Here is a 25,825-nt window from a genome sequence, read left to right on the forward strand (position 1 = left end):
CCCATTGCCAGCCCCCTAGAAGGACCCTGTCCCTTTTTGCTGGAAATGAAAACTGGAAGACTCGTAAGCCTTGAAAAGCCCACGAGACAGAGAGTGGAATTTGTGCAGATTATCTCTTGACCTGAGTCCGATAAATTGCTCCTTGGAAGTAAACAAAAGTCCCAGTCACCTAAATTGGGCTGTTACACAGTTTAAAAAGCCTTCTCTAATCAGCAGCTTCCATTAGGACGGTGATAAAAGCTATAATGGCTGCATTGCTTATTTGCAGTGCGTCATTGAGTATTGAAAGCCCTAGCCGAGAAGTCTGGTTCGAACGTATTAACGCACACAGAAAAAAACCCCTCCGGGTGCATAAAACTTACTAAAGGCATTTTCAGGTTCTCCCAGCTATTTATCCCGGTTGGGAGAATTTTAAAGCTTTGCACGTCTTTTTTTTTTCTTCCGTTGTACTATTGAAGACATCCCTTGTGGATAAATTGTGTAGCCAGGACTGGCTGGCTGGTGAGATTCTACTGAACTAGTTGAGTGGGAGCTTGCCAGTCGGACAGCCATGGTTTCAAAATTCAAGGGGCAGATATACAGCGTGAAAAGGAAAATATGAGAAGCATGGAAAAGAATGGATAAGAATATAAGAACGGTCATACTGCATCAGATCAAAGGTCCATCTAGCCCAGTATCCTGTCCTCCGACAGTGGCCAAAGCCAGGTGCCCCAAAGGGAATGAACAGACCATGTAACTATCAACTGATCCCTCTCCTGTCGCCCATTCCCAACCTCTGACAAACAGAGGCCAGGCACGCTATTCCAACCCATACTCGTTAATACTAGCCATTGATGGATCTATCCTCCATGAATTTATCTAGTTCTTTTTTTAACCATGTTAAGGCCTGGTCTTCATAACATCCTCTGGCAAGGAGTTCCAGAGGTTGACTCTGCATTGTGTGAAGAAGTACTTCCTTTTGTTTGTTTTAAATATGCTATCTATTAATTCCATTGGATAACCCCTAGTTCTTGCATTATGGGAGCAAGTAAATAATTTTTCTGTATCTACTTTCTCCACCCCAGTCCTCAATCATATCCTCCCTTTGTCTCCTCTTTTCTAAGCTGAAAAGTCCCAGTTTTATTAATCTCCCCACATATGGCAACCATTCCAAACTCCTAATAATTTTTCTTGTCTTTTCTGAACTTTTTCCAATGTCAAGATATTACCTTTTTTGAGATGAGGCAACCACATCTGCATGCAGTTACACAGTGAAGCTGAAATTATAACACCTGTATAGCGGGCTTCATTTATTCAGTTGATTTCACGATAGCTCTCTCCTCGCTCCCCATAGTTCAACACATTTACCGTACATAAAAAGAAAAAAAAATGGAAGTCTTTTCAAATGTCATAACCCAGCTGGTGTTATTGACAGTATATAATCCAGCACTGCGAAAACATGCCCAGAGATTGCTAATGTTCACCCACCTTGACTTTCGCAAATGCTGCTTTCTACCAGGAAATGAACAGAAACATTTGTAAATCCATAACACCTACGCACACTACAAGAGAGGATCCGATTATCAGTCTGTGACAGGGCAATTTCAAAATGACTGATAGGGCCAACACTATCCTTAGCTACATCAATGAAGCCACACTGGTTTGAGAGACAAAATAACCCTTCAAAGCAAAAAGATCCAATTTTGCAGTTATTAATCTGGTTCCATTGAGGTAGGTGCTGTAAAAACGTCACACAGGCCTGTCCTTTGGAACACACACCATAAGCAGACAAAATAGACAAGAGATGGGAGAAAAAGTATCTCCATTTTACAGATACAGAACTGAGGTACAGAGAGCTTAAGTGTCTTGGCTGAGGTGACACAGGAAGGCTGTGGCAGAGAATGGTACTTTTGAACTCTGACCTCCTGAGTTCCAGCCCAGTGCTAGAATCAAAACACCATCTTTTCGTTCCATGCTATATGATCCCAAGAATACTGACCACTGAAACATCTCTTGTCAATACTTCTTGCTTTCCACTCACCCTTTGTAAGCCTAGGGTCCTATGTTATTGTCTGAACCAGAACACCTACTGAGGTTCATGATCACTGTGCACATTGAATACAGACACAGCCCTGTATGGTGTACTGGTGCCGAGGTATAATATATAGCCAGAACTAGCATGTCTCTGCTGTCTTCTGCTGCTCACTGTCTGACTTTGGAAAGTACAGGTCAATTAAAGCTAGTCCATTAATCAGGGGAGTCTGGCAAGGAAGCAAATGTGACTGGCTACAGTCCAGAAATGTAAGCATGTCATCTGGCCTGCTTTCGTTTGTCCAGTCTGTTTCAGCACATGAACATCCGTGTCTTCATCACACTGCCCTCATCCATGGTGTCTTGACTCTTCATTCCACCAACACCAAGCTGTCCAGAACATATTTGCACATCGCTGCTTTATCTCTGAGCCTGCAGGAAGACTTCCTCAAGCCACCTGTTCCATCCTCTCTCACTTTCCGGGTCAGAACAAAGGACAAAGATGGAGGGGAAAACCTCAGCCATGCCATACCCAAGATTTTCCTGTTTTCTCAGTCTTCCTCTCCAACCCCAGAGCACCTGGATATTTCCTCTGATATAAATGGGGATATAAGCATGATGTATATGATTTCATGCCATCATTAGGCACCAGAGTCAACAACCCACTGCATTGAATAGGGATAAGAAAGGCTTCTTGAAATTGTCTGCCTGCCTGTAATGGGATACAGGATGATAACGTATAGCTTTATGTCACATACAGGTGGGGTTTTTTTGGGGGGGGGGGGGGGTTCAATCAAAAGATCTAAACATTGAAAAAGTGTAGATGTCTGATGGACTTATGACTGGCATAGTCCAGCCCCAAACCCAAGGCTGAGGGAATATGGCTGACTTGGCTCCAGTATTTCTGATGCTTGATGATTCCTCTACTCTCCTTGGGATGAGGACTGTCAGCACTGTCATTTTGCAAATACCACAGGGACCTCTGGAAACGACTTTTCTTCAATCAAAGCTCACTTCAAACAGCATACACTAAACAAAAGGAAAACCATGTAATGCGCTGCCATACTGCCAGCTTGAACCATGGGTTGGTGTAAACACAGAATCCACTGTTACCTGCAGTTCTACATGTTTGATTAATGACGTCTTTGTTTTGGATTTCACCAAGAAGTTTGATGGCAATTAGGACACCTAACATAGTGAATGTCAGTGAAAATGGGATAGGTTCAGAAGCTACAATAGGGACGGAAAAAGGTAAATTACTTAGATGTCTTCAAGTCACCAGGGTCTTGAATCCTACCATACTCAAGGAGCTGACAGAGGAGATATTTGAGCCATTAGCTCTTATCTTTGAAAAGCCATGGAAGACAGGAAAGATTCCAAAAGACTAGAAAAAGGCAAATGTAGTGCCCATCTAAAAAAGGACAACCCAGAGAGTTACAACCCAGACATCTTAACTTCTGAACCAGGAAAGATAATGGAGCAAATCATTAAGGAATCCATTGCAAACATCTAGAAGATAATGAAGTGATAAGCAACAGTGAGCATGGATTTGCCAAGAACAAATCTTGTCAAACCAACCCAATAGCTTTCTTTGACAGGGTAGCAAGCGTTGTGGATAAGGGGGAAGCAGTAGTTGTGGTATACCTAAGCTTTAGTGAGGTATTTGATACAGTCTCTCATAATCGCCTCATAATCTCCTCGTTAATAAATTAGGGAAATGCAACCTAGATGGTGCTACTATAATGCAGGTGCATAGCTGTTTGGATAACCAATCATAATCATGCTGGAAGGGCATAATGAGTGGGGCTCCACAGGGATCAGTTCAGGGTCCTTGGGCAGGGGGCTGGACTTGATGACTTCCTGAGCTCTCTTCCAGCTCTATGTTTCTATGTGTTAAGAATGTCTGGCTTATTCTTTTTACAGTTGTCGGTTATATTCCCCTCCTTTGAACACCACAGGAAAAGCTAGAATATCTGTGTATGTTCTAAAAATTAAAATGACCAAAGATTCCTAAGTAAACTATAAGATGTGAGGCCTCCAACAGAATGTATATAAGCTACAAATACACTTTGCATAGAGCAGAAATACATTTCCTTCATGACAACAGCTCAGTTATCACTTGATTGGTTTGTTATAGATGTGATAAAAGCTTCCTGATGCATGCAGCCCTTTTATCTGGAAAGGATCTAGAAATACTGTAATGTTCAGTGTAGAGTGCACCCCCACTAACAGATGGTGCTGTATCTTTATGCTAGTGTTAAGCTGTTTTATGTGTTATAATTTAGGAATCATTTAAAAAAAGGGTAGAGAATAAGACAGAGATTATCTTATTGCCTCTGTATAAATCCATGGTACGCCCACATCTTGAATACTGCATGCAGATGTGGTTGCCTCATCTCCAGAAAGATATCTAGTTGTCCTCTCTAAGAGCTGGAAGGGACCTTCAGAGGTCATTGAGTCCAGTCCCCTGCCCTCATGGCAGGACTAAGTACCACCCTGAATAGATTTTTGCCCCAGATCCCTAAATGGCCCCCTAAAGAATTGAACTCACAACCTGGGGTTTAGCAAGTCAATGCTAAAAACCACTGAGCTATCCCTCCCCTCCAGTGGGCACAGCCAGGGGTGGGATGCATGTCCCCCAGCTGGGGCAGGCCCAGGTTTGTCTGCTCCCTGCATCCCCAGGGAAGGGACGGAGAAAACTGAGCACTTTCCTCTTGCTCCCTGAGGAGGGGAACAGCCAGCAGTGTTCCCAGACGAGTCGTGAGAGGGAGGTTCAGATTTACCCCTCCACACACATGCTCCCTAAAGGCTTGGCACTGGGCCAGGCTACAGGGAGACCATGCCCCTACCCTGCCCGGTGATTCCCACTCTTTTCTATATAGTTTTCTGAGAAGCAATCCCATTCCAGGCACATCCCACTGTCCTGGCCCAACCAAACCCTGACCTTGCTCTAAAATTATGATCAGGGGAAGCTGTGTGCCAAATGTGATGGCCCTTGCTCTTACCATTTAGGAGAAGTTCTTGGACAGACAGACACACAGCTACACTGACAGACAGACTCTCCCAAACAGCTGTGTCTACACTGGCGCGATCTCGCGCAAAAGCGGCCACGCTTGCGCAAAAACTTGCTGCCTGTCTACACTGGCCGGGTGTTCTTGCGCAAGTAAACTGACAATCTAATGTATAAAATCAGGACTTCTTGCGTGAGAACTTTGATGCTCCCATTCAGGAAGAAGCCCTCTTGTGCAAGAGCTCTTCCAGAAGAGGCCAGTGTAGACAGGCAACATGAATTTCTTGCACAAGAAAGCCCTATGGTTAAAATGGCCATCAGAGCTTTCTTGCGCAAGAGGGCATCTACACTGGCATGGATGCTCTTGCGCAAAAGCACCTCTCTTGTGCAAAAGCACATGGCAGTTTAGACGCTCTCTTTTGGAAGAGTTTTTGCAGAAGAACTCTTCCGCAAAAGGAGTTTTTGCGTGAGAACGCACCAGTGTAGATGTAGCCATAGTAGATTTCGTGACTGCCCTCAGACAATCCACCACTTACAATCACAGCCCCTGAAGAAACAAAAATGCCTCACTGGGGGTTTCCAGAATGTTCTTCCTAATCTTTGTGGGATTTTATTGCATACAAATACTACAACTGCCGAATCCACTATCAAAACTTGGCTCTGCTGAATTGATAAGAGTTATCCTATTACAGTTTTGGCTGAGGATTTGAAGTATGAACTAGGCAGTGTGTTGACATAGAGCAAAGAGCAGAGTAAATGCCCTGGGGCAGGAACAATGGAGATGCCAGGAAGGCTACAACAAGATGGAAGAGACAGAGCAATGGGGTTGGGAGGGTGAGGTAATTGTTAGATGTAGCTCACTGCACAGAGAAAGCCATTGCAAAGCACAAGAACTTTTATTGGATCAAGGCACAAGAGACCTGTGCTACGTATTTCCACATGCTAGCTAGAGGGTGCGGGGGATGGGGAGGGGAATAGATCAGTATTCACATCACTTTTGTCAGTACCTGGCCCAGGCCAGGGAAGTTAATGATCCAACCAACTGACCTCATTTGGTGATGAATGCACTTTGCACATATGCGGAGAAGAAGTGCTAGTGATTGGCACTGTATCTATTAACTCTTAACCCATGCACACACCTGCAGCAATGTTGGTAACGCTGAAATAAAATTAACGCCCGACATGTCAGCTCCCTGTGGGCTTAGCCAACGCCAGAGAGAAGGCAGTGATGTGTGAGCCGCGGGCATGAGCCTGAGTTAAAAGAGAGCTTCAAAAGATAAGGTGGCTGAAGCAAAACAATTGGGCTGTGTCTAGACTGGCCAGTTTTTCCGGAAAATCAGCCGCTTTTCCGGAAAAACTTGCCAGCTGTCTACACTGGCCGCTGGAATTTCCGCAAAAGCACTGACTTCCTACTGTAAGAAATCAGTGCTTTTTGCGGAAATACTATTCTGCTCCCGATCGGGCAAAAGTCCCTTTTGCGCAAAGCTTTTGTGCAAAAGGGCCAGTGTAGACAGCTCAGATACGTTTTCCACAAAAAAGCCCCAATCGCGAAAGTGGCGATTAGGGCTTTTTTGCAGAAAAGCGCGTCTAGATTGGCACGGACACTTTTCCGCAAAAAGTGCTTTTGTGGAAAAGCGTCCGTGCCAATCTAGACGCTCTGTTCCAAAAATGATTTTAACGGAAAACTTTTCCGTTAAAAGCATTTGCGGAAAATCATGCCAGTCTAGACGTAGCCTTGGTGGAGCAGTGCCACCTCCTCCAGACTGCACATGGGAGCCACAAAAGATGAGACCGAGGCTTGTTGGTATTGGTCAAGACCCTGTATCATAGAGGGGGGCCAAAATATCACAGAATTCTACGGTGGGAAGAGACCTCAGCAGGTCTTCGAGTCTAACTCCCAGCTCAAAGCAGGACCAATCCCAACTCAATTATCCCAGCCAGGGCTTTGTCAAGCTGGGAGTTAAAAACCTCTAGGGATGAAGATCCACCCCCTCCCTAGGGAACCCATCCCAGCGCTTCTCCACCATCCTAGGGAAATAGTTTTTCCTAATATCCAACCTAGACCTCCCCCACTGTAACTTGAGACCATTGCTCCTCGTTCTGCCATCTGCTACCACTGAGAACAGCCTCTCTCCGCAAAAGAGAGTTGAGGAGTGCCCTTCAGGGAGTTAAAGGCTGCTATCAAATCCCCCCTCACTCTTCTCTCCTATAGCCTGAATAAGCCCCAATCCCTCAGCCTCTCCTCATAAGTCATGTGTGCCAGCCCCCTCATCATTTTTGTTGCTCTCCGCTGGACTTTCTCCAATGCAGTCACATCCTTTCCTATCTTTATCAGGATCCTCATCCTGCTCCTTTGGAGACAGAAATCCCAAACCCACTTCATGGTACAAGGTAGAGTTAATAGCTTGCTATCATTCACAGGCTGGTCAAGGTCTGACTCGCCACTGCACTGGCTTCCCTCATGTTGTGTAGAAAACCTGGGATTGCATTAAACCTTTCAGCTGCTGCGCCTGTGAACTGCTCTTTGGAGGAGAGACTGAAAAGCACAGCCGGAGCCCCTTATGGTGAATTGCCACCCACCCAGAAATAGAATAAAGGCCCCCTTTTGTCACCCTGCACTCCTGCTGTGGTCTCCAAGCGCAGCCCTGAGACACTGAACCCCCTGTGGAAATAATTTGATAATGAACAGGTCTCCCTAGCTGTACCGGTGAATTCCATGCTCAGGCTGCCTTCTGACTTGCAAACTTGACAAGGCATTGCCCCTTTGTACACAGTTGCAGAATTACATTGGGTTTATGTGTTCCCATAGCACTCTGGAGATTTACCCTTATGACTATTCCCCATTTCCCCCATTCTTCCACCTGCTGAGGAATGCTGGAGGGACAGCCTACCCCTCTACCAGGTGCATATGAAGCAGGAATCACAGAAAAAGAAATCTTGGCTTCTTTTAAGCACAGAAAACCCTCTGACTTAAACAGGACTTCAGGGAGGAAAACACTGCATCTGAGGAAAGCCACTACCCCTCCCCCTAACCTTTTGAACCTTTCTTTTAAAAGGTAGGTAGAGAAGGCTTGAATCCCAATTTATATAGAAAGGCAGCACTCCACCCAGAGCACACCTGAGCTGGCTTCTTTGTGATGAGTATATATATATATATATATAAGGGCACCTCTAAAGGTTTCTTTATGTGAGGTTCCCAGAATAGATACGTTGTAATGGGGGGTAGTAGCAACAGCAAAATGGGATGGTGTGTAATATAGGAAGGGAAGAAGTGAGGAGAAATTATACACAGCGAACAAAAATGATTAAGGGGTTAGAACAACTGCCCTATGAAGAGAACTTAAAAAGACTGGTATTTTCAGCTTAGAAAAGAGGAGACTAAGTGGGGCAGGGATATGATAGAGGTCTATAAAATCATGCCTTGTGTGAGGAAAATGAATAAGGAAAAGTTATTTACTTTCTTCCCATAATAGGTAGCAGGTTTAAAACAAAAAAAGAGGTTTTGCTTCATGCAGCACACAATCAACCTGTGGAACTCCTTGACAGAGGATGTTGTAAAGGCCAAGACTTTAAAAGGATTAAAAAATGATCTAGAAAAATACATGGATAGATCCATCAATGGCTATTAGCCAGGAATGGTGTTCCTTATCTCTATTTGTCAGAGGCTGGGAATGGGTGAAGGGGGATGGATCACTTGCTAATTGTTCTGTTCTGTTCTTTATCTCTGGGGCACCTGGTGTTAACCACTGCTAGACGGCAGGATCTTGAACTAGATGGACCTTTGGTCTGACCGTTCTTATGTTCTTTTTACAACCTGTGTGTTAAAACAGAATTCAATATCAAGCCTTTTTCTGTGTGATGCTTTCAAGATTTAGCTCACCAGCCTCATGAACTCACACATGAGCTGCTGGGTATCTTCCCCAGGCATGGGTTTGGGTTCTATAACCTACCATGGCAGCAAGGAGAGCTAGTACTGATCACCACAACTCTCTGGCTCTGGTTTTCAACTTCCTGCCTGCCTCAGTGCAAAAAAAGTGCTAAATCCTTCCCTGTTTAGTGTATGACTCACTTTGAAATACTCTCACAGAAGGGACTCGAAAGAATTGTAATTCTAACTCTAATAAACATGGGCACTAGAGGGGACAGAATTGTTGTAACTCAGGCCTGTGATGTCTGATGAACCATGTGTGAGCCAAACCACCGTGTAGTGATCCAGAACTTGAACAATGGCACAGAAGCTAAATACTGTGGAGTCTGGCGTCTTTTGAGCACTCTTGTTTCTCACTGTCCCCCACTTTTCCTGTCCTGCTACCACACCCTTAGCACCTCTGTGGGTTTTTCAGTGACAAGGCCTCTGCTGGCCCTGTTGGGTGTAGGATTGGTGCTGCCCAAATCTGAATTACTGCCATCTATTTCAAAGTAACTCTTTCTGATCTGCTTAACAGTGGTGACTGGCCCACTTTCACCAGCGAAGCCAAGTAGTTAATGAATATAAAGTGTTAAGAGCCTGGTGACACACAACAGGTAGGATTCCCTTGTAACAGGTGAGCCAACTGTTGTGTATTGGGGTTGTAGATCTAGATCCTGTTATAGTAACTGAGTTAGGTCACTAGGGGTCAGCCCAGCTGGTATGGGCTGGTTCTAGTTAGTTCTTTTATGGAATAAATGGACACTTGCAACTGCTCAAAGCTCTCTGTTTCCTGTGATTTCTTTCTAAACTTTGGCACTCCAAATGATTTCATACCAACCAGGGCACAGAAGTTAATTGACTCGCCCAGGTTACCTACCCAGAGGGAATTGTCAAAACCACCGGGGAATAGGACGCAAGAGTCGTGACTCCCGGTCCCTTGCTCAAGCCGTTGGACATGATTCCCTCACAGAGCCATGTCTCCTTCCCTCACGATCCCTTGATCAAGTCACTAGGCCAGGGGTGGGGAACCTAAGGCCTAGGGGCCAGATGAGGCCCTTGGCTTGCCTGGATCTGGCCCTCTGAGGCTTGGGGCTTCCTCCCAGCATTGGAGAGCCAACGCTGGTGCTCCAGTTCCCCCACTACCCTCTGCCATTGAGACTAAAGCACACAAAATCTACCACCCTGGGACTGCCTAAGCTCTGGTGTGTGAGGGGAATGTGGGGAGTGTCTTTCTTCCTCAGTCGGGGGCTGCATCAGTGAGGGGGTTTTTTTTGTTTTGTTTTTGTTTGTGTGGGGGCCCTTATTTCTCTGTGGCTCAGCAGCCCCCAACCCAAAAAAGTTTCCCCACTAGGCCATGCTCTGCTTAGCTTTCCGGCTTTATTTCAGCCTGCGGTAACAAAGCATCACTGAGCGTCAGATGTAAGAAATTCTGGGTATTGATTCCAGGAGCCGGGGTGCTGAGCTTAGCAACTGATGGGAAATGGATGTGGGTCAGCCTCGTGAGTCAGTCGTGGGTCAGCCTCGGGCCCGATGATTCAAAGGGGCCTAGGGCTCCCCACTGCTACTGTGGCAGCTGCCACTCCGGGCCCTTTAAATTGCCCCTGGAGCACCGTGCTGTGTGCTCTGGGCAGCTTTGAGGGCTGGGGAAGGGGGAGGGAATGTTCCGCATTCTGAGCAGCACCACGGGCTGGCTACTCCCAGTCCCACCCCCTCCAGAATCACAGAGCTGCTCTCCTCGGGGCCTGCACAGGCCGTATGCACCCCTGATAGACCATATCCATAGTCTGCTTTATTCTACAGCCTTCTACCATGTTCCTCTGAAGCAGGGTGACCAGATGTCCTGATTTTTTGGGGATAGTCCTGATCTTCAGGGATTTTTCTTACACAAGTGCCTACTACCACCCACTCCCGGTCCCAATTTTTCCACACTTGCTATGTGGTCGCTCCACTCTGAACCTTGTCTTTGTCTCTTGATATTCCCCCTCTATAGAACCAGATCAGGACCTGACAGTGCATGTGGCTCTCCCCGGGCAGGCTTGCCACGCTGTGCTACTTTAGGCAGTTCACATGCAGCAGAAGCAGAATCCTGCAGGTACCGGTTTATTCATAAGCCTTCCCGGTGCATGGCACGGCCCTCTAGTGGCTGGAGGCAATGGTAGCACCTCGCCCTCTCCCGTGTCAGCGAGACTGCCCTGCAGATGCCAGGATGCTTCAAATCTCCTGCAAAAGGGCAGGCTGCCAGCAGAATGGCCAATTGTACGGAATACTGAGACAGTGTTCGGGTCCGGCTGTACAAAGCAAGCCCTGCTAGGGAACTGAGCGGAGCCAGTCATCCCCTCGGGGCACAGTTGTGCAAAGGGGAGCAGCTGATTGCTCAAGAGTGCAACTCTTCCTTCTCTGGGGCTGCACCAGTTGGGAATTGGATTCACCAGCTTTGACTCACAGTGGAGTCTCTCTTTGAGGTTGCAGCTTTTGCAGGGTCAGTCTCTTTGTAGGTCACCTTGGTTTCCTCCTGACCCTCCACGGACTCTCCAATGGAGCAGGCTGGGAAATATCTCCCAGGAGGCACTCAGAATCAGGTGACTTTGTGATGTGTCACATTTTGAGAAGAGTCCATCACAATGCATCATTGGAGAGGTAGTCCTTCCAAGGCACATGGCCTATAGGGAGTAATGGTACACTAAGCACCCAAACGACAACTCCCAAGGGCCCCTCCCTCCCCCAGCATTTTAGGCATATGCAGTTTAATGTCAAACAATCTTGAAATAAACTGAAATGAAATAACAATCTTAAATGAGCCAAAAAGATTCATAGAATCTCTATGGATAGTAACTCCATGCTCCAATAATAAGAATATAGCAGTAGGGATATATTATCAACCACCTGATCAGGACAGTGATGGTGACTATGAAATACTAAAGGGAGATTAGACAAGCTAGCAAAATAAAATACTCAATAATAGTGGGGGATTTCAACTATCCCCATATTGACTGGGTGCACGTCACCTGAAAACAGGATTCAGAGATAAAAATGTCTTGATACTTTAAATGAGTGCTTCTTGGAGCAGCTGGTTCTGGAATGCACAAGGGGAAAGGCTATTCTTGATTTAGTCCTAAGTGGAACGCAGGATCTGGTTCAAGAGGTCAATATAACTGGACTGCTTGGAAATAGTGACCATAATGTAATAAAATGTAACATCCCCGTGGTGGGAAAAACACCTCAGCAGCCTGACACCGTAGCATTTAATTTCAGAAAGGGAAACTACACAAAAATGAGGAAGTTAATTAAACAAATTAAAAGGAACAGTGATAAAAGTAAAATCTCTGTAAGTTGCATGGAAACTTTTCAAAGACACCATAATAAAGTCCCAACTTAAATGTATACCCCAAATTTAAAAAAAAACACAGTAAGAGAACCAAAAATGTTCCACTGTGGCTTAACAACCCAGTAAAAGAAGCAGTGACAGATAAAAAGACATCTTTTAAAAAGTGGAAGTCAAATCCTACTGAGGAAAATAGAAAGGAGCATAAACTTTGTCGAATTAAGTGTAAAAATATAATAAGAAAAACCAAAAAGGAGTTTGAAGAACAACTAGCTAAAACTCAAAAAGTAATAGCAAAATGTTTTTTATGTACATCAGAAGCAGGAAGCTGGCTAAACAACCAGTGAGACTGTTAGATGATCAAGATGCTAAAGGAGCACTCAAAGATGATAAAGTCATTGTGGAGAAGCTAAATGAATTCTTTGCTTCAGTCTTCAAGGCTGAGAATATTGGGGAGATTCCCAAACCTGAGCCATTCTTTTTAGGTGACAAATCTGAGGAATTGTCCCAGATCGAGGTGTCATTAGAGGAAGTTTTGGAACAAATTGAAAAATTCAATGGTAACAAGTCACCGGGACCAGATGTCATTCACCCAAGAGTTCTGAAAACTCAAATGTGAAATTACGGAACTAACTGGTTTGTAATCTATCCTTTAAATCAGATTCCGTACTTAATGACTGAAGGTAGCTAATGTGACACCAATATTTAAAAAGGGCTCTAGAGGTGATCCTGGCAATTACAAACTGATAAGTCTGATGTCAGTACCAGGCAAATTAGTTGAAACTATAGTAAAGAATAAAATTCAGACATTATGGGCTCATCTAGACTATGCTGAAGTTTCAAAAGAAAACATGCAAATTCTGCAGGAATTTGCATATCTTCTTCCGATCTCACTATCGAAAGCAGAGTTTTCGAAAGTGAAAGTAGTCAGGTCATGGTTTTTTCGGCAACCCCCCTGCTTTTTCGAAAAGCCATGCAAACCTCTGCTTTCGAAAGTGAGATCAGAAGATGATATGCAAATTCCACAGGAATTTGCATATCCTTTTTCAAAACTTCAGCGTAATCTAGACATAGATGAACATAATTTGTTGGGGGAAAGTCATTATGGTTTCTGTAAAGGGAAATCATGCCTTATTAGTCTGCTAGCATTCTTTGAGGGGGTCAACAAACATGTGGACAAGGGAGATCCAGTAGATATAATCTACTCAGATTTCCAGGAAGCCTTTGTAAAGGTCCCTCAGCAAAGACTCTTAAGTAAAGTAAGTTGTCATGAGATAAGAGGGAATGTCCTTTCATGGATTGACAACTGGTTAAAAGACAGGAAACAAAGAGTAGGAATAAATGGTATGCTTTCTGAACAGAGAGAGGTAACTAGTGGGGTCTCCCAAGGGTCAGTCCTAGGACCAATCCTATTCAACTTATTTATAAATGATCTAGAGAAAGGGGTAAACAGTGAGGTAGCAAAATTTTCAGATGATACCAAACTGCTCAAGATAGTTAAGATCAAAGCAGACTGTGAAGAGCTTCAAAAAGATCTCACCAAACTAAGCAACAAAATGGCAAATAAAATTTAATGTTGATAAATGTAAAGTAGTGCACGTTGGGGGGAAAAAATCCCAACTACGCATACAATGTGATGGGGACTAATTTGGCTACAACTACTCAGAGAGATCTTGGGAGTCTTTGTGGATAGTTCTCTGAAAACATCCACTCAGTGTGCAGTAGCAGTCAAAAAAGCAAACAGAATGTTAGGAAGCATTAAAAAAAGGGATAGAGAATAAGACAGAATATCTTATTGCCTTTCTATAAAACCATAGTACCCTCATCTTGAATACTGAGTACAGATGTGGTCACCTAAAAAAAGATACATTAGCATTGGAACAGGTTCAGAAAAGGGCAACAAAGATTGATGAGGGGTTTGGAACGTGTCCCATATGAAGAGAGATTAAAAAGACTTGGACTTTTCATCTTAGAAAACAGGAGAGTAAGGGGGGATATGATAGAAGTCTGATGTGGAAAAAGTGAATGAGGAAAGGTTATTTACTTATTCCCATAATATAAGAACTAGGGGTCACCAAATGAAATGAATAGGCAACAGGTTTAAAACAAGCAAAGAAATTTTTCTTCACTCAACACACACAGTCAACTTGTGGAACTCCTTGCCAGAGGATGTGGTGAAGGCTAGGACTTTAACAGGATTCACAAAAGAGCTAGCTAGATTCATGGAGGTTAGGTTCATCAATGGCTATTAGCCAGGATGGGTAGGAATGGTGTCCCTAGCCTCTGTTTGTCTGAAAATGGATGACAGGAGAGGGATCACGTGATGATTACCTGTTGTATTCCCTCCCTCTGGGCATTGGCCACTGTTGGCAGACAGCATCCTGGGCTAGATGGACCATTGGTCTGACCCAGTATGGCCGTTCTTATGCTCTTATGAAATATTCTGATTTTGGGTCTTCCTTTAATGTGATATGTGCCAGCAATGCCCTTCTGCCATGGATATTGGCCAAACGGGACAGTCTCTATGATAAAGGATTAATGGACACAAAACAGATATTAGGAATGGTAACACACAGAATCCTATTATAACATGAGCTTTCCTTACTTTCAACCCCCTATTGACATCAAAAGCTAAGCCTGGGATGCTTCCAGCCTGTTCACTTAGCCTCATTAGCACCGGGACTACAATTGACAGGTAATTTTTTCCTCTCTTTCCCTTCTTATTCTCTGGGTCCCCCCTTTTTTTCCCCCCACTCAAGATCATCTTATCTGAAAAAGTGGGTTTTGCCCATGAAAGCCCATGCAACTAATTAAATGTATAGCATGAGCTTTTGTGGGCAAAACCCACTTTATGGATACATCATTTTGCATTTTCTGGCCCATTCATTCTGTGAGAAAATTCCCGACGGCCCTGTCAGGGAAGTCATGGGGCCTTCCCTGCTTGCATCAAAAAAATAAAATAAAATAATGTGTAAGAACAAGAGACACTTTGCTCACACAATATCAGTATCACAGTGATATGACACCATTGTGTATTCTGAACTTAAATATTTGCTCCTCTTGACTACAGATAACTTCCTATGGAAAAAATCAATAAGCTGCCTAAGTGTAATGCTAAAATATCGATGTTAGCACATACATACCATGAGCCCTTCCACCTTTCAAAGTTAGTTTGCCAAAATTTGTCAGCCGTTTCGATACCTGTTAAACATTTATGAGTCATCCATCCTCAGGGGTTTTCTTGTGTGTTTAGTTGTTATTTTTAATGCATGAAAGAAAGGGGAAGAAGGGAAGGGCACACTTCAGAGTTGGCCGCGGTTTAAGATTATTTATTTACTAGGTGTAATATTGCAATGAGAGTTTCAAAGGCATTTTGTGTTACGGTCATAAAAGGCCATGTGGAGCCAGGGGGTTATTCTGAATTCAGATGGTCTAATCCAATCCTCATTTATGCTCATGGGACGTTCCCAGTTGTCCCCCGTCCCCTATGGAGACTCCATTTCAGTGTGGTTGCAAATGAGCGGTATTTGGCACACTGAGAATAAAGTTTGGGCGTATCGGAACACGGAAGTTGACCCAATGTGTAATTATGCTTCTGATCTGCTAGTTACCAGATCCCGGTGGCATAAAACTTCCATTCCGACAGGGAGCTGTGCACTAAACAGCCTGTTTAGCTGTTTATTGGCACTAAACAGCCTATCTGAAAGATATACAGCTAGCGTTTTCAGAGCATGGCCACTAATATATTGTCCTTCAGTTTCACTGTCTTGTCAATTAAATGGCTCAAAATAAGTGGTCAGTTTTTTAAAAATGCCATTCGATGCGGTGTGAGGTGTTGAATGCAAAGAGAACAAGTTGAAACCAATGAGAGTTTCAGGTGTTCAGTAATTCTGATAAGATCTTAAACCTCAGCCATTTGATGGACTATTTGAGATTCTAACAAAGGTGCATTATTAGCATGCTATTTTTCTTTCTCTTTGCCTTCATTGTCATTAGTTATCTTCTGGCATCAATCTCTTCGCATTAACTCGTTTGACCCCAAAACAATATTTTGTGGCTTTTTTTTTTTTTTTTTGGTCCCCTGTAAAACTTTTTGGTGGAACAAAAATTCAGGTTTTTCTCGTGTGTGCTGTTTTCACTTTCTTGGCATCAATAAGGAAACTCTGCTTTATGACAGGTACACCCTGATGCCACTGATATGGATAAGGAAACCCGGCAACGGATAAAGCTAATGGGTTGTGATTAGCTGCATCGAATAGGGCTTAATGATTGTAGTATGAACCTATTTGCTTACACGGATTTAAAGTAGCAGATAAAATATGTAAGTGTTAAAACAAACAGAAACCACTTATATATCTGGGGGTAAAATCCAGCTAAAAGGGTACATTACAGACTTTGGACTGTGCATGCTATATAGAAATTAGTCTCCATTCTCTCCCTTGACCTTTCTCCTGGTTGCATAGGGAAAGTTTGAAAAGCACTTCATCAAAAGCCATAGCGCTAAGTCCTGGACCCTTTGCCCAGAGCAGATGCATTGCACACAGAGGCTTGTCATGGAGATTTGGGGAAAGAAAACCCACCTGTTTAGATCTGCAGTGACTATGACAGTCTCAGCACAACGAGGAGTCCTGTGGCACCTTAAAGACTAAGGGTACATCTACATAGCAGCATTATTTCATAGTTGATCAGCTGTTTATCGGCTCAGCGCGCTAGTCTGGACACTCCGCGGTCGACATCAAAGCCCTTTGTCGACCGCCCCGGTAAACCTCATCCCACGAGGAATAACGGGGTGGTCGACAAAGGGCTTTGATGTCAACAGCAGAGTGTCCAGACTAGCGCGCTGAGCCGACAAACAGCTGATCAGCTGTTTGTCGGCTCAGCGCAGCAGCCATTTGAATGAAGCGGCGATTATTTAAATCGCCACTTCATTTCCCTTTGCCTACATCCTAATCTACATGGGTCCATCGATGGAGCCATGTAGTCTAGACACAGCCTTAGGCTATGTCTAGACTGCAAGCCTCTTTCGAAAGAGAGCATCTAGACAGCACGCGGAACTTTCGAAAAAGCAAGCCGCTTTTTCGAAAGAAAGCAGCAAGTGAGTCTGGGTGCTTTCTTTCTAAAAAGCCCTGTTTGCTTTCAAGAACGCCTTTTTTCGAAAGAGCACTTTCGAAAAAAGGCGTTCTTCCTCGTGGAATTAGGTTTACCGCCGTCGAAAGAAAAGCCGCGTTCTTTTGATTTAATTTCGAAAGAACGCAGCTGTAGTCTAGACGCAGGTGAAGTTTTTTCGAAAAAGGCTACTTTTTTCGAAAAAACCCCTGAGTCTGGACACAGCCTTAGAGACTAACACAAAATGGAGATTGTATCATGAGCTTTCATGGGCACCACCCACTTCATGCCCACAAAAACTCATGATACCATTTTTTGTTAGTCTCTAAAGTGCTGCAAGACTGTTTGTTGTTTTTAAAGTTTTTCCAGTTACACACTAACATGGCAACCCCTCTGAAACGAATTTGATTGTGTTAAATTTGTAAATGAATCACAGCTCTGCTGTGTCTCTTTGTAGTCTGGTTTGGAGGGTTGGGTTTTTGGTAGAAGGATGGCTACTTTTACCTCCATTCCTGAGTCTCTGGGGAGGTAGAAGTGTTCTGCTGGGTTTTGTTACCTTTCTTCATGCCTGATTTGTGTCCATTTATCCTTTTGGTGCAGAGACTCTCCAGTTCGGCCAATATCCGTGGCAGAGGGCCATTGTTGGGACTTGATGGCATAGAGCATGCTAGATGTGCCGGTGGATGAGCCGCTGAGGGTGTGGCCGATGTGGTTGGGTCCTGTGCTGGTGTTGCTTGTGTAAATGTGTGGACAGAGTTGGCAATGGGGTGTGGGGCAGGGGTAGGTTCCTGGGTTAGTGTGTCTGTGGTGTGGTGTGTGGCTGCTGGTGAGTATTTGCTTCAGATTGGGGGGCTTCCCCCTGATCAAACTGTATTGCCTTCTCCCAGGGGTAGGCTGGAGTGAGCTGGACAGGAGAAGTGGGCCCCTCTAGGGTGGCTGGCTCCTTGCTTCGTCCCTCTCTGTGCCCACCCCCTCTTGCTTTTCCATGGTCGCCTTGGCTCTCGATGCTAAGATTCAGGGAAAGGCTTAAAAAAATATGACCCCGCTGCTGCCAAGCGACCTGATTGGGTCCCCATTAAATCTCCTCAAATGCCTATCACTGGCGTCCTCAATCTTTGTCTAGGGCCTGATTCTGCGAGGCTCTGAACACTTCCAGCCAGGCAGCACGTGCCTGACAGGATCATGCCCCTCCTCCCATCTCCCCCGTTCCCCCAGATCAAAAAAGGCAGGAATGTTGTGCGGATGGACACCACAGTTCATCGGCGTCTCCTCCCACCGCTCCGACAAGAGGGCCGGTTCCTTTGCCATGGAGCAAAGAACCACGCAGTCAGGTGGCTTTATACCCTCACAAGGAAACAAAGGGCCACGTTGGCAGACCCTGCTGTTCTGAGTGTCTTTTGCACCTTGCTTCCATGGCAGATCCAAGGTCCCATCTGTTTGCCCTGGCATCTCAGAAAGGGCATGCCGGGCTGCAGGGAGAGGGAAATACCCTCCTGGGTTTGTTTTGCCCCACAGCGATTTCACTCACCTCTCCCCAGGTTACCTGACGAGCCAATGCTCTCGGTTTCTTTTCTCCCCCTTCTTCAAAAAATCCGTGCAGGTTTTATAGACGCCAGCTGCTGTGTGAGCACTGTTCCAAAGAAGTCGCAGACAAAGCCAGCAAGCTGGCAGACAATCCGGGCGCCGCGAGGATGGCTGTCATGCCCTGGGCACAGGGACATAATGGTGTTTGCAATTGCTTTGTTCCAGAAGAAATTGCATTAGGCTACTGTACAAAGATTTGCTTCCTCTGTGGGGCACAGATGGACAGGGCACCTGCACTAGGTTAGAGATGCTACTATTACTCAGCAAAGGCAAATCTCCCTTTGGCTCGAGTGGCATTTTAAGAGCTTCTAAAAGAGAAAACATAATTAACTGATTGCCACAATTATTTTCTGTTACCAAAGAAAGGGCCTCAAGCCAAGTAGCTGAACACCTTCTTGGGGTTAAACTCCTTGATTTAAACTCTTCTATTCAAACTCTTTTTTTATTCAAAACGATCTGGACAAACTGGAGAAATAGTCTGAGGTAAACAGGATGAAGTTTAAAAAACGCAAATGCAAAGTATTCCACTTAGGAAGGAACAATCCGTTTTACACAAAGGCTACGGCTACACTGGCATGAATTTCCGAAAATGCTTTTAACGGAAAAGTTTTCCATTAAAAGAATTTTCAGAAAAGCATGTCTAGATTGGCAGGATGCTTTTCCGCAAAAGCATTTTTTGCGGAAAAGCGTCCGTGGCCAATCTAGACGCGGTTTTCTGCAAAAAAGCCCCGATCGCCATTTTCGCGATCGGGGCTTTTTTGCGGAAAACAATATTATGCTGTCTACACTGGCCCTTTTGCGCAAAAGTCTTTCGGAAAAAGCCTTTTGCCCGAATGGGAGCAGCATAGTATTTCTGGAAAAGCACTGATGATTTTACAGGAGATCGTCAGTGCTTTTCCGGAAATTCAAGCTTGCCAGTCTAGACACAGCCAAACAGAATGGGAAGCGACTGTCTAGGAAGGAGTACGGCAGAAAGGGATTGAGGGATCAGAGTGGACCACAAGTTAAACATGAGTCCGTAGTGTGACACTGTTGCAAAACAAGCAAACAGGATTCTAGGATGCATTAACAGGAGTGTCGTGAGCAAAACATGAGAAGTCATTCGTCTGCTCTATTCTACACTGATTAGGCCTCATTTGGAGTATTGTGTCCAGTTCTGGGCACCGCATTTCAAGAAAAATGAGGAGAAATTGGAGAAGGTCCAGACAAGAGTAACAAAAATGATTAAAGATCTAGAGAACATGAGGGAAGACTGAAAGCACTGGGATTGTTTAGTTTGGAAAGGAGAAGACTGAGAGGGGACATGATAGTGGTTTTCAAGTATCTAAAAGGGTGCCACAGGGAGGAACAGAGAAGGTTGTTCTCCTTGGCCTCTGAGGATAGGAAAGAAGCAATGGGCTTAAACTGCAGCAAGGGAGGTTTAGGTTGGACATTAGGAAAAACTTCCTAGTTGTCAGGGTGGTGAAACACTGGAATAAATTGCCTAGGGAGGCTGTGGAATCTCCATCACTGGAGATATTTAAGAGCAGGTTAGATGGACACCTGTCAGGGATGATCTAGACCAGCGGCGGATTTAGGGCAGTGTGAGCGGGGCAGCTGCCCCAGGCCCCGCGCTTCCCGAGGCCCCACGCATGCGCCTTGGCACCACGGCGCATGTGCTGTGTCAAAGGGGGGGCCCCGCGAAATTTTGCTGCCCGGGGCCCCGTGGCACTCTCATCCACGCCTGATCTAGACAGTGCTTGGTCCTGCCACAAGGGCAGGAGATGGGACCTGATGACCTCGCAAGGTCCCTTCCAGTTCTAGTATATGATTCTAGCCTTCTCTCTTGCACACTTTCGGTTGGCTTGGGCATATGGCTTCTGATTTTAGGTCTGGCCTGACAAACACTGATAAACCACCCCCAGGGAAAAAATGGAATTGGTGTTTATCCAATAAGCACCTGGAAAACACAGGAAACAGTTTCTTATACCTCAGGGCTTGTCCACAAAAAAACAGTCACGTGACATATGGAGGTGTGCTTGCTTATGTATATTAACATACCTCACATTCATTGGTCCATGCTGGAGTGCCCTCAGTGGAGCCTACAGCCCACAGGGGACCCGGGGCAAGGTGTGTGTGGGGCCCGGCTCCTCATCCCTGAAAGGAGTGGGGCCAAGGGCAGTCAGTCCTTAGAACCACCCAGACCTTGGCACACCCCCACTCCTACCCCTCAGAGTCACACAGAGCAGCACCTAGCTGTGGCAATTGTGGCAGTGACAGCCGTGGGCTCCGGGCCCCGGGGCAATTACCCCCTTTCCCTCTTCCCGGCCCCCCCATCTACAGGTCAGAGTGCCTACAGGGTTCCTAATTCAATTTAACACAGTGTTGTTTGAAAGTGTATTACATTAACACGCACCAGGGAACATTACAAAGCGACTGCCAGTTACAGTGATATGTAGTATAACGCAGTGTTTCTCAACCAGTGGTACAAATACCCTTAGGGGTACTTGAGAAGTCTGGGGGGTTCGTCAACACAACTGAAATCTGGAGAACTGAATTTTTGTGTGATGTTTTACAGCGCTTTATTATTTTTGTACTTTTTACACTCAAAAATTGTATTGCCTGCCTGGCTACGATTAAGTTGTTTAAACAAATGTGTTGCAATGGTTGAAAAAATGTTCTGTTTGAAAACTGTAGGTACTGGGGGGTATTTATAATCTTTTTTTTTTTTAAAGAGGGTACTTTATTTAAAAAAAGGTTGCGAAACACTGCTATAACATATACAACACGGTTTGCTTATTACAGTATGAAGAAAGAGACCCCTCCCTCCCCAAATGCCAGATAATTGGATGTCTAGCCAAACCTCAAAGATTGCTACAAATAGCTCCCCCAAAATGAAATTAATCAACCCCCAAAATCCAAAGCCTTCTCTAAGCACAACCTTATGGCCAAGTAATGCAAGACCTGCATGAGGATAGAAATGCTGCCAACATTAGGCTGTTAGAGAGGCAGGAACAGGTGGGGAAGGGTTGATGGCTTCACCTCTCCTCCCCACCGGCCGTCTCTGAATGAATGGCACAGCAGCTATGCTTTCCCTAGCCATGACAGGCTTTATGATTCCTCCTACCCAAGTGATGTGTCCAGGCACCTTGGCCCTGTGCCGTCAGAGCATAATAGAGCCTTCCCGTACAACACGTCTGAATTTAATATTTCACACCCTCCCCCTGGGAAATCATTTTTTGCTCCTGGCCAGCGCCAGTGGATAAAAGCCTAATTACGCGCCAAAAATGATGGACGCCCGAAAGAAGCAGGCACGATGGGGCCTGCTGTCCCGCTGCTGGGTTTTGAGGGTGCAGCTGCCGACGTTGAGAGAAACATTCGCTGGTTACCCCTTCGTTGAAGTTCGAGCTGCAGAACGGGGTGTGCCAGAGCAGGTGTTTGCAATGGGTGGCATGTAGAAGGCCACTCTTCGGTCGCCTCTCTCTACGGCAGTCTTTAGCGCATTCCTCCTCATGCCACTCCAGGAATGTTAGGGGGTGCTGCTTATCTCCATTTTACAGACGGGGCCTCAGTGGAAGGAGATACGGAAGATCTTTGGCTCAGAAAGGAATGATTCCAGGGAAGTTTTGTGGCTAGGCCTGCCAATAGGAGGGAGGTAAAGGGGGTGGTGGTTCAAAGAGTGGTGGCTGCCCTGGGCCCTTTAAATCACCGCCGGAGCACCATGTGGCTCTGAGGGCTGGGGATGCACCAGAGGGCTGGCTACCCCCTGTCCTGCCTCTTCTGCCTAAGGCCCCAGCCCTTCTGGGAGTGCGGAGCTGGTGCCCCGCCCCCAGCCCAAGGGTCCATGCAAGCTGTCGACTCTCCAGTCTATGGCCTGTATTATACTAGATGCTCACCAGGATCCCCTTCAGGCCGAGAAACTAGCCATCTATTCTTCTTGTTGAAAGTCGCATAAAATCTGTGGTTGAGCAGGGCTTTGAACCTAGATCTTTCCCATTGCCCGCTAGCACTCTGGACAATGAACTCCCCCTTCCTTTTCATGGATAAAGCGGTCCAAAGATGTAGAGTGGTCTTGCTTAAGGTTTTGCCACATCTACTGGCCAGAAGTTGCAGCCTGTCCATGCAAAGTAAACTGGTCACATTCTCAGGATTTCCAACAGGGCTGTTAGTCGGAAGTAATGCATCCGGAAATGCAGTGTGTCACATATGAAATGAAGACTCCCCCGTGCTTATTCAGTTAATCAAATGGTTCTGTTTCTTACCAAAGATGAGCTCAAATCAATTACTGTCCAAGGTTATTTTCCTACCATCTCTCTGTCTGTGCTCTTCATCTTCCCCTCACCCTTTTACTCCTCCTCTTGATTAAAAAGACAGCTAGAAAGCTGTGAGCTAATTGCATGCACTAACGAAAAGGGGAATATTATGTCTAAGGCAAGCAGTTACATCCAGTGACGTTAACAGTCTTTGGGGTTAGCATTCCTTGTTTGTAGCTTAGATTTTATTTGCCATTCCTGATCTACCTGAAACGAATTTCTATACAAGGCTCAATAATCAGATCATAAAAGGCCTTCATGTGCCTTTTCACATTCAAGTGTGCTAACTTCCTTACTGGAAAAACCTGGCCACGTCCCAAATCAGATGTGGCTGACTGTGATGAGGGCGGCGGTCTAACACAGTGGCTGTTTTCTCTGTTTTGCGCCTTTACATGGATAGCCTTCCTAGCTTGTTCACAAGGGCTCTTCCTGCAGGATTTAACCCAAGACATTAAAGTGAGTGTCAGAAAACTGTAATCTTCTAGTGACTTCACATTAGTTCTTTTTTTAAAAAAAATCAGTCATATTCTGCTGACCGCCCTGAACACTGCAGTGTTGTTTTCAGGTAATGGAGGAGAAATATTGTCCCTTTTTTCCCTCTGATTAGCAGCTGGGAGGGCTGGGATGCCATGTGACAGATATAGCAATTTCCTGCAATATCGTGGCCAAACTTTACTGAATTAAATTTGGATCAAATTAAACCATATTGAATTAAGCACAAGTATATTAGGAGTTCAGTGTATTAAAATTTCAAATCTTTATATATTATCATAGCTGGGCATGCAGTGCCTCTAGGCAGGAGACAGGACTAATGTAAAACCTTGGGAAGAGTTATGAGCTTCAAAGGGCTCTTTTAAAACTACGGGCTAGATAAAGATGAACTTTTGGGATAAACAACTGTTAACTCAGTTTCCTAGGAAATACCGAGGGGAGGGAAGGCAAATTCCTTATCTCCAGACTCAGTCTTTTGCAGCTATGCCTTGAGAGGAAACCCACAGGTTCCCTGAGGATGTGTCTAGACTACAGGGTTTTGTTGACAAAACTATACCTGCATCTACACTACCGCCAAGTTCTGTTGACATAACGTTGACAGAACTTGGCAGTTTTGTTGACGGCGGTAAACCTCATTCTGCGAAGAATAACGCCTTTTGTTGACAGAGTTCTGTCGACAGAAAGCATTATTGCATCTACACTGTCCTTTGCGTCTACACTGTCGTATCAACAAAGTGGCTTGCTTTGTCGACAGAACTGGCTGTAGTCTAGAAGCTCTTTGTCGACAGAAGCTTTGTCAACAGTATCTGTCAACAAAGCCTCTGACAAAAGCCTGTAGTCTAGACATACCCTGACTACCTGTTCACAGTCTTTAAGGATCAAAAATCCATGTTGTATAAAGGAGAGAATCAAGATTTGCAGAAGTGCGCACTCTGAGGGAAGGCAGGAATAACTCTGTAACCACTGGAAAACCTCTTGGCAGGGTCTGCACACATACCAGAGTCCTAGCTAGGGCTGGGGTGATTGCTGGCAAGCTTATTAACACATGTGGAGGTTCTTTTATTGTTTTTAGTGGGTTTTCCCGTTAATGCTACCTTAAGAATGCATGGACTTGCTTAGAGATAGCTAGTGATGTCTTAAATATCATAGAATCCTAGGACACTAGAACTGGAAGGGACCTCGAAAGGTCATCAGGTCCAGTCCCCTGCTCTCATGGCAGGACCAAATACTGTCTAGACCATCCCTGATAGACCTTTATCTAACCTACTTTTAAATATCTCCAGAGATGGAGATTCCACAACCTCCCTGGGCAATTTATTCCAGTGTTTGACTACCCTGACAGTTAGGAACTTTTTCCTAATGTCCAACCTAAACCTCCCTTGCTGCAGTTTAAGTCCATTGCTTCTTGTTCTATCCTCAGAGGCCAAGATGAACAAGTTTTCTCCCTCCTCCTTATGACACCCTTTTAGATACCTGAAAACGGCTATTATGTCCCCCCTCAGTCTTCTCTTTTCTAAACTAAACAAACCCAGTTCTTTCAGCCTTCCTTCATAGGTCATGTTCTCTAGACCTTTAATCTCTGGACCCTCTCCAATTGCTCCACATCTTTCTTGAACAATATGGGCAATTGCATCCTTTGTACCCTCTGAGGAGAAAGCAAAGCAGGCCTACCTAGGCAGTCTGACTTGCTGGGAGCTTCCCATGCAGGCAGGGGACATGCACCTGGAGTTGGTTCAATCAGAAGGGAGAGATACTCATCTCTGCTCATCAGAGGTGAGGGTTTAGGACTCAGGGATGGGGAGCCTCAGGCCCAGGGGTCAGACGTGGCCCCTCAGCTTGCCTGGATCCGGCCTTCGCGGCTTAGCCCCCCGCCCCACCAACACTGGGGAGCCAGCACTGGGGCTCCAACTCCCCTGCCCACGAAAATCTACTAGACTGGGCCCACCTAAGCTGTGGTGCATGAGGGAAATGTGGGGCGTGTCTTTCTCCTTCCCACATCAGCGACGGTTTCTTTTTCTTCTCACTGTTCCAGAGGTGTCATTTTCACAGTACTGGGGAGAGTGGAGAGGAGATCTGGTTGAAACGTTTCACCTCACGTT

General features: G+C 45.3%; 1 long non-coding RNA gene across 2 annotated transcripts in view; it reads right to left on the reverse strand.

Annotated features, from left to right (window-relative positions):
- The window catches only part of LOC142818637 (uncharacterized), a 30,318-nt gene extending 11,333 nt beyond the window's left edge, over positions 1–18,985 (reverse strand). For both annotated transcript variants that reach the window (XR_012896204.1, XR_012896203.1), the window contains exon 1: positions 18,887–18,985. This is a non-coding gene — a long non-coding RNA (uncharacterized LOC142818637). The remainder of the gene's footprint in view (positions 1–18,886) is intronic.
- Positions 18,986–25,825: the final 6,840 nt, after the last annotated feature.

Source organism: Pelodiscus sinensis, chromosome 16, assembly GCF_049634645.1.
Source record: "Pelodiscus sinensis isolate JC-2024 chromosome 16, ASM4963464v1, whole genome shotgun sequence".
In the NCBI taxonomy this organism is placed as follows: domain Eukaryota; kingdom Metazoa; phylum Chordata; order Testudines; family Trionychidae; genus Pelodiscus; species Pelodiscus sinensis.